Here is a 9780-nt window from a genome sequence, read left to right as displayed (position 1 = left end):
CCACTCAATACAACATCATTTTGTACTGTACGTGTATTTCCAGGACCTAAAGGATAAAGTCTAAGCGCTTCTTTTATGCAGCAACGCATGTAATTTAGCTCCTTACGAATATCCTCTGTGAAAGGCGTATCCTTTTCTGGCATGAGTCGAAAGAGTTCCTCTCGTAGTTTTTGTTGCTTTTCTGGATTTTTTGCCAAACACAACATAATGCCGGTAAAAATCGTGGTCGTCTGAAGAGAAAAATGATTAATAAAAACTGAATGTTAGTATGTCTTCATCAATAAAAAAAAAATATCTGTATTCTAATATATTTTTATGATAATTTACTTATAAATATTTTAATATTATTTAAATAATTAAATGATGTTGAGATTATTGATTAAAGTGGAAACAGAAATTAGTCATCATTTCGAAGATATACAAAATGTATTACAAAGTGTTCAATATTTAGTATTGGATTTTGTTTTATATTTAAGTAATTAATAAAATGTTTAAACGTCTTACACTATATATATTTGATTGCTTTATATATTTATTTTATTGGTATAAAGCTGCATTAATTCAAAGATGCTGATGATATTAATTCAAGTATTACTGAACTAATTAATTGTTAACGTTACTCTTGCAAAAGTAGTGGATTATTATTTAAACTTAATATTAATAAGATAATATCTAATTAAATACCGTATCGACGCCTGCTAGCAGCATATCCATAGCCATAACCATAGCTATTTTTTTATCGATTCTCAATAACTTTTCTAAAACACTCTTCTCATGTTCCATTCTCACGACACCGTTTTTACGATCCTCCTTCAAACTGTCTAATGCATTCTCCACATAATTGAATGTAATACCTTGTACCTCATCCAAAAGTTGCATGGTACGTTTGAATTTTGAGGTCCTTATAATTTTCCAAACTGGTGGCTGAAATTCCAGTTCAGCTGCCAAGGTGAAAAGCTCGGTGATTATTTTTAAAAATCTTTTCGCTGCAGGATCATCCCGTTTATTGCTGATTAATCCAAGCTGTTTATCCAGTGCCACAACTGCAACTGATTCAAGTGTCCAGCGATTTATTTCGTCCTCAAAATTAGCCGGTACTTCAAGTGTTTGTGGGTCTCGTATTTCCTTTATTCTGTGTTTCAACAATTATGATATTTACAACAAAGTTTAGTAATTGAAATTAATATACACACCTTTCAACAAATTCTAAATTGATTTTACACATTTTGTGTATATAATATTTAGCGTTTTTAGCCTGCATAAGTACAGGGTTGACAGTGGAACGAAATTTTCCCCATTTCTCCCCGTTACTAAAAATAAATAAAACAATAACATTTATATTGATTGTGCAGTTCATATTGTTGTCTTACGTAGATACTAAACCATCCGCTCCTTGGTAAAAGTTTGGTCTATGTTTTTCACGATGGTGAGAAAGTGCTGCGAATCCTGGACGTTGTGGCCAAATACCTTCATTTCGGAAGACAGTTTCGAAGTCTGTAGGATTGAATGTCAAAAGTATTGGAGATCTTCCGAAAAGCGAAGGCATTAAGCAGATTTTGCCATACTTTTCATGAAATTTGTACAACGTATGTACATAATTTAAGTTATGATAATCTCCACCGGGTAGAAAGTTACGTATGAATCGGAAAACGCTTTCGTTTGGTATATCCTTAAAAGGTTGCGCTTCTTGCCATTTTTTTTGAAATGTGCTTTCAGTATTGACTTGCGTAGCTAAGTTTGTGTGGAAACATGTCTATTAAAGTAGAAGTAAAAGGTGATGATGAATTTATGTTATAATATCAGAAAAGAAAAAATATAATGAAATGTAAGGCATACAGTTGTCATAAATTGCTCATATTTTCCTTACCAATCTGTTAAGTGTGCTTGAATAGGGATTGATATTGTAGCAATATTAATAGATAGATAACTGGCTTTCTGAAACTAATTTCAATATGGGCTCAAAAGGAATAAGTTCCGCTATAGGTGGCTATGTATGTTTAATCAGTTATATCAGTTATAGTATATATATTTTGTTGCTTTAAAAGTAGACTCCAACGATTAATACCTAACTAGACCACAGCTTGACCCAATCTACCACATAGTTTCTATAAGCTAATTGACATATGGTTATTGACTACTTCCGTGATTTTACAGTTAAGGCCGCAGATAGTTTTTAATACCAAACAAAGTCACACAGGCGCATGTTAACTGATTACAGTGCTTCATCTATGCACAATCGTAGATAATAATAAATACTTAAATATAATAAATACTATATAAATATTATAAATACTACAAAAACAACTACATTAAGAAGAGGAACCATTATAAATTGATATTTATTCCAATTTATTCTTTTCATTTCTTTTAACGCATGGTTTTACTTAACTTAAACACTTAATCATTGTCTAGGGCAGATAGATCAAAATCTTGCGCTGTTATTAAATTTTTGACTTAGAAACTATTACAAGTTCATGATAGATCTAATTCCTTGTCTATAAGATTTGTAGAAAATAAAAAAACTCCTTTCAATATTAATAGCACTATATAATAATTAATTACTTATATTTATCACATTTATTTTCGATTAAATCAATTAGTATTTTCACATCTTTATTATCCATAATACACTTTATTATCATGTTGATTTATTGTTTGTTTGTTATTATTATTTGATGTTATGATAATATTTAAAATCACCTGTGAAGTAGATAAGCCAGCTACGATATTCACAAAACGTAAATTTTGTCCTATACGATATATTTTGGATCGTATCATTTTTAACCGAATATATAAAATTAATCTTTTTCTAATATTCAACGAATAAATTGAAATGTTTTCGCCAGTAAGTTTCTTTTGACTCTAACTAAAATATTTGTTGATTGGCCGTTTTTTGGCAATCACTTCAAATAATAAAATTTACCTTTCGTTTTCTTTGTTATGCACCTACGAACTGAAAATGAAAAGGTTTCATTCAGCTTATCAGGACTTTATAGTCATAATAATGCAAATAAAATTTTGATAAGTTCTACAAAATATATCGATTATGCCATATCATTTGAACTATCCACCTACTTATCTAGCTTAAAGTGTGTCTGACTGCATTTTAATCGAATTGAATAAGTACCGGGTATCGGTTAAGCAGAGAAGTATGACCTCTGAAGATCTTTTCAACTGCAGACTTAAACATAAAGCGGTTAATTAGTTAATTTAAATTTATGTATAATTATATATAGATAATTATTGCTTCTCATTGTTACATCTAGAAGTAAACGAATAAAATTAAAATGATGACTTAATTAATTTAACTGTTTACGACTCAATTTCACCAAATGAAAGGAATAAATATTATCTTTCTATTGTGTTTTAGATAGGTTTCAGATTGGACCCTAATGGCAAGCTTTTCACTGGTGCAGTTTCAAGCAATTAAAAAAAGAGAAGTAACGTATTCAAAACTCTGAAATAAAACATGTTATTTTTAAAGCAATAAACCAAATTTAATCTAAATAACATAAAATGTAGATGTATTTTATTTGATTGACAATTATGTTTTTATGTAATCTCATACTGCAATATACTTTTATAAACTGATTATACTGATATAAATTAATCAACACATTCAGATAGGTCAGTTTTTTGTTCTGTATACTTAATTCCATGCTATATTTAATAATGTATCTATAAAACTATTTCACAAAAAAGTTTATAACCTACCTCTTCCTTATCTTAGAAAATAGAAAAATAAGAAGACCTTGAAAAACATTAAGTCAATGAACAGTAAAAAATAAAATCTAAAAATTTTGATTTGATTAATAAAATTTGAGTGACTGATAGGAATTGTAATTCATTTTATCAATAATCGCAATATTATCGTTAAAATGTATCACCTGGAGATAATAATTTTTAATAATATTGTTGTTAAGAAATTGACTCTATTTGGTTGCAAATAAGACGTGAGGAATGAAAGAAGGTAACAATTAAATCTTTAAGTTCCTACTTTCTAAATAGATATTTTAAATATAATCTGAAATTATATTGAAAAACGATTTTCATTTTCTGTGAATATATGGATATGTTAACAAATAAAATTATCACATAAGCGATAGTAAAAATGCGCAAATAATTATTGAAATTCCATTGCATACAGACAACAGATGGTGTGGTATTTAGTCTGAGGATGTGGTAGGCAAATATTGTTTTTGAGTACCTGTGTGACTATTCCTTGTTTTAGAGGAAAAATTTGGCGATCTAAATAAAATATACATATTCGTGATCAGCATGGTAGGATGAGATAATTTAGTGATATTTATGGTTCCATCTAGTTGTCTTGCTCACTCTCTTGTCTGTGTTTTTGTCTGAATTTCATTTGCAAGCTAAGCTCAAATACAGACCTCATCGAACGAAACTTCTAGAAAAATTATTTTTGAATACCGACAGATAATGTCCTGATGGAAATGTATTACTATTAGTATTATCCATAGTAAAATTTCGACGAAAATGGGTTGCATATGCAAGCCGCTTCGTACTTTAGAATTTTTATCGAAAACTATATAAAGAAACAAATTAAAAGTATTTATCAAAACTCACATATGTACTTTAGATTAAAGAGGGTGAGAAAAATTAAAAATGTTAGTAATCAGGACAGTAAGAATGGCTCTGCCTTAAAACGTAAAACTTTCAGTGACGACTTTTTAATTATATTGTGCACATTAAATACTTGGTTATACTAAATTCATTAATAAAGCAAAAAAATTATAGAAGCGCTTGAAGAGTTTCTTCTCATGTACTCTTATTTTTTTTTCACGAATTTTGATACATCCAAAAATTCAGTTTAAGGCAACAAAAAAATTCAATTTTGAATTATTACAGGATTGCACCATATCTGCTTCTTTCCCATGAGCGCCGAATTTCTTAAACCTGCGCTGAAAGTAATTCAATACTACAGGTTTTCTGAAATTCTGAGAACATCGAATAATACCACCTCATGAAGAACATCAACAATTCAACAAAACCACAGCATATACAATTTATATACAATTTATTTCGGATATACCACACTTAAGTACGTGCAAATTTCTTTTCCCTTTCACATTCCTTCCATCACATTTGCATACATCCTTGCGGTTTTCACGTAATGTTCGCTATTAGGATTTTCCGAAATTAATATTAAAATTAAAATAGTGCAGCAACGCACACAAATGCATAGCTCCTCGAAAGCTCTATGGATCAAACTCCTTCAACTATGCAAGCGACGTGTAAATAAAAGCTAAAGTGTGTTAAGAGCATTTATTTATTAGCAAATACGATATTTAATAGAAAATTCATAAACCTAATGAAATGTTTAATTTGTTGCTAATCATAATCATAATAAATCAAATATTTATCTAAAATTATTCAACTCTACAGTATTTGCACGGATTTGTCCTGCTGCAAAAATGTTGAATTTGGTAACTTCAATGGTTGAGCAAATTAAAATGAAATTTGCTTTCATCGCCACAAATTATTAAATTCTGTAAAAGCAGAATAAGTTGACGTTTCAATTAGTACATAAAATATTTTCTTCTCGACTTTTTGTTTATAATTCTCATTGGGTTTGATTATAGATTTCTATAATAGAATCGTCTTTTTTTTTTGTGTTGTTTATAAAGTTAATGTGTATGTTTCTAATATATGGTTTTACCTGATCTATTTACGGAGAAAAGAGTGATAAGATGTGTTGAAGTTATATAGTAACGGCCTTATTCATAAAAATTTCTTAAAATGCTTTTTAAATACATTTTAGTTAAAATGTATTTTAACTTTATAATGGCCTTATAATGCACATTATTCATAAACGTATTATAAACCTTTGATAACTATAATACAAATGTTAATAACATTACTGTTAAACACAAAACATTTTACAACACTGTGAGAAATATGAATTAATGCAGCACAAAAATAAAAATTTAAAAAATTTTTTAAGATTAATAAATCGTTATTTAATTTGCAATTTCATTAAAAGTTTTTTTCAATAAATGTTTTTAATATAACATTAGGTTTCTTTCGATTTGTTGAATTATCATCACATATTTCTTCACAGTCAGATAAGGAACTAAAGTTGATAGCCGCAGAAAAATTGTCATTATAAGGTATTTTGGAGTCATTTTCATTGTAAGTAACTGCAAGATTGTGCAATACTGCAAGTGCGACTATAACTGTTTTCGCATTCTCCAATGATATATTCAACCCATCTAGAAGACAACGAAATCTTTGCTTCTACACACCAAAGCATCTTTCAATTGTATTTCTGGTGGCAATGTGTGCAGCATTGTATCGTTCTTCTTTTGCGTTTTGTGGTTTCAGTATTGGAGTGAATAGGTATGGTTGAAGTTTGTATCCTGAATCGCCAACCAAGCGCCCTTTGAATTTTCCTGCCTCTAATTGTTCTTTAAGAACAATTTATATAATATTGGGAAATATCTCCACCCACTTTTTTAATTTTTATGTGTATGCAATCAATTGCACCAATCACATTTGGAAAATTTTTTATGCGTTTGAAGCTTTTCATATTTGCTTCCTCTTCTATTAATGATTCTGGCATTTTAATCACAGTTGCGGCATGTTTTGCAAGAGCCCTAGCTACTCTAACGCAAATGCGACTGACTGTAGCCTGGCTACGGCCGTGTAAATCACCTGCATCGTCTTGTACCTTTTATATTAAAAGCTTTTAGTATGTAATAGTATTTGAAAAGATTAGTTACTTCTCTACGACTCCAACATCGCAAAGCTACTAGAACTTGTAATCTTGCGGAAGCTCCAGCGCCTCTACTATCAAACGTTAAGTCCTGTTTCACCAAGTCAATTATTTTTTCTACGCCCTTTTTTGAAAATCGGTACCTCAGTTGAAATTCATCATCCCGCAGCATAAACGGATCACCACGTTGTTTATATATTTTTAAATGGCGACAATTTTTTGGCTATTCCATTTAAAAAATCTACACAATAGTTTCGTTTTTAATTGTATAAAAAAATAAAAAAATTATATAATTATATAAAATTATATAAAAAATTAAATTAAATACTCACCAATTTCTTTAATTATACTTATGGCATCCATATTTAATTGCAATTCACGCAATAAAAATTACTACACAATCAAAAATTGTGCTTAAAATGCTGTTATAGAAGGTATAAACCTATTATAAATTTTGACATATTTTAACAGCATTTTAACAGCATTTTAACTTTAAAATACGTTTATGAATACAGTTTTATAAATGCTTTATAACACTGTTAAATAACGTTTATGAATAACATTTTCGATAAAATGTATTACAAATCTACTATAACTTTTTATGAATAAGGCCGTAAGGATGTAGTTTTCAACCTAATACTAATTTTGTAATTGGTGATTGTATTCTATTTTTCAATGTTAGATCAAGGTGTAACTTTTGAATCCAAAATCAGTTTTAATGCAATGCGTGATGTATAACATTTGAGACGTAAGGTCATATTAGCAAGTTCATCATGAAAGTGTGATTTCATTTCTCAAAGATATGTATTTCTGAAAAATATAAATGATTACTCTGAAAACGTTCGATTGGGCAACAAAAATTGAGTAATAAGTCAAGATTTAACAATCAAAAATGGTATCTATCAAATAACTTTTTATGATATGCGTGGTAGTATACATAGATGGGTACACGGTTGCCACTTATGGTACTTTTGTACCAAAATTGGTACTTTTTTTTTTCGTTTAGTACTCATGTTCAAAAAATAGTACATTTTTGACGATCCAATTAATTTTTTTTATAAATGCAACTTTGCACTATTTTATATTTTGTTCATTTATAACACTGAAAAACACAGAACGAAATAATAAAAAGGTCCAAAAAAATGTTGGACCTTTTTTTACAGAAATGGTACCTTTTTAAACCAATTTTGGTACAGGAAAAAATTTTCAAGTGGCAACCGTGGATGGGTATTCGGTTGGAGTGCAATTTAGGTCTCCATCCAAAAAAAAATTTTAAACATAGAAATTGTTTTGAAATTTTTTTGGAATTTTTAATATGGAAAAAGAAGGATCCTTTGTTAGATGACGAAGTAAAGACAAAAATAGTGTGAGAAAAGTGTGCGGTTTTTTTGACTTATACGGTTCCTTAATCGGTGAAACATAAAAACTTAATTTGTCACCAAATTTTCAGTGTTAAGGAAAGTAGATAGGTGTAGTCACGGTTGCCACTTATGGTACTTTAGTACCAAAATTGGTACTTTTTTTTCGTTTGGTACTCATGCTCAAAAAATGGTCTAGAGATTTTTTCTGGACTTTAATATTTTTCGTGCACATGCGTTGGTATTGTTGCTACCCTTACTGCATTTATATAGAAAGCAAATTATTAAAAGCAAGAGGATTATATTATTCAAATATATTATTCATTTGTTAACTATTGTTAATTATAAACAGAAACTAAAAAAATTGGGGTAGCGAAAACGGCGAATTTTTTGATTTAAAATCAGATTTTATACGTATTCTCATTCCACTAAATATTTCCACCTAATAAATAACTAAAAACTTATTGACTACTAGTTCGATAGTAACTCTAGAAGCTGTTAATGTGTTCTGCTGATGGTTCACATTATTTCTTATAACACTGGTATATACAGGGAACTAGTGAAAAAAAAATTGGTAATAACTACAGAGCTTTGCAGGGTAGTTATTTAGGTTGAAACAGAGACCGTTTGTACTCCGTCTGTATATCATAATATTTTAAATAAATTAAGGTGATTATTGCTATATTTATTAAAATAAATTCAAGCAAGAAAATTTTATATTATATTATTGCATCCAAAATGATTTAAAACAACTGGTCCTTTAATTGGAATATTTTTGAACTAATTTTTATATTTAATTTTGATTAAAATTTTGCTGATGGAACAAATATAGATATTTAAGGCAAATTAAAAACACCGCTTTTAAGAAATGTGATTATAAATCAATAATTGAAGTTTGGCGGTGAATTACAATTTCATTTCTCTTAGGTTTAAGTACTCAGGTCCAATACCATTTAATAAATTTAACTTATACATATTTAAGGTTTAGTGAGGTTAAAAAACAAAATCATCTATACAGAATAAATGGATCTTAATAAAATGACTAAGGCATGTAAGTAAAAATTAAGATATAATTATTATAATAGTCCTTTATTATATCAAATATACTTAATTTTATATAAATAAATTCATTAAAAAACTATAAATCAATAAACTTAAATTTTAATGGAATATTGGGCATATTGAATATAAGCGGCTTAAACGCGTTTTCAGTTGAGTGATTAAATTCCACTTTAAAATTTCTTATAATCCGCGCCACACCTAACTCTAATTCCAATTCTGCAATACGTTTACCAATACAAACCCTTGGACCATAGCCAAATGGCAAGTAAATGAAAGGGTTTGTTGATTTCATAGAGCCCGGACATTCAGTTGAATCTTGTTTGATGCCTCTCATCCATCTCTCAGGCATGAATTCATTTGCTCTTGGAAAATGTGTCTCATTTTTAAGTAAACTTTCAGCCATCATTACAACTAGTATACCCTTTGGCACCTGATAACCACTTAATATCACATCGTTTTGTAACACACGAGTATTACCAGGGCCTAGGGGATAAACTCTAAGCGCTTCTTTAATGCAGCATCTCGTGTAATTTAGCTCCTTACGAATATCTTCTGTGAAAGGCGTGTCTTTTTGTGGCATAATACGAAAGAGTTCTTCACGTAGCTTCTGTTGTTTTTCTGGAT

General features: G+C 29.2%; 1 protein-coding gene across 1 annotated transcript in view; it reads right to left on the bottom strand.

Moving 5' to 3' along the window:
* The window catches only part of LOC119682232 (cytochrome P450 CYP12A2-like), a 58909-nt gene that overhangs the window by 48192 nt on the left and 937 nt on the right, over positions 1 to 9780 (bottom strand). The window lies entirely within an intron of this gene.

The sequence above is a fragment of the Teleopsis dalmanni genome, chromosome 2 (genome assembly GCF_002237135.1).
Source record: "Teleopsis dalmanni isolate 2A chromosome 2, ASM223713v2, whole genome shotgun sequence".
Classification (NCBI taxonomy): Eukaryota; Metazoa; Arthropoda; class Insecta; order Diptera; family Diopsidae; genus Teleopsis; species Teleopsis dalmanni.
Note: the sequence above shows the minus strand (reverse complement) of the source record. Positions and strands in the feature narration are given on the sequence as shown.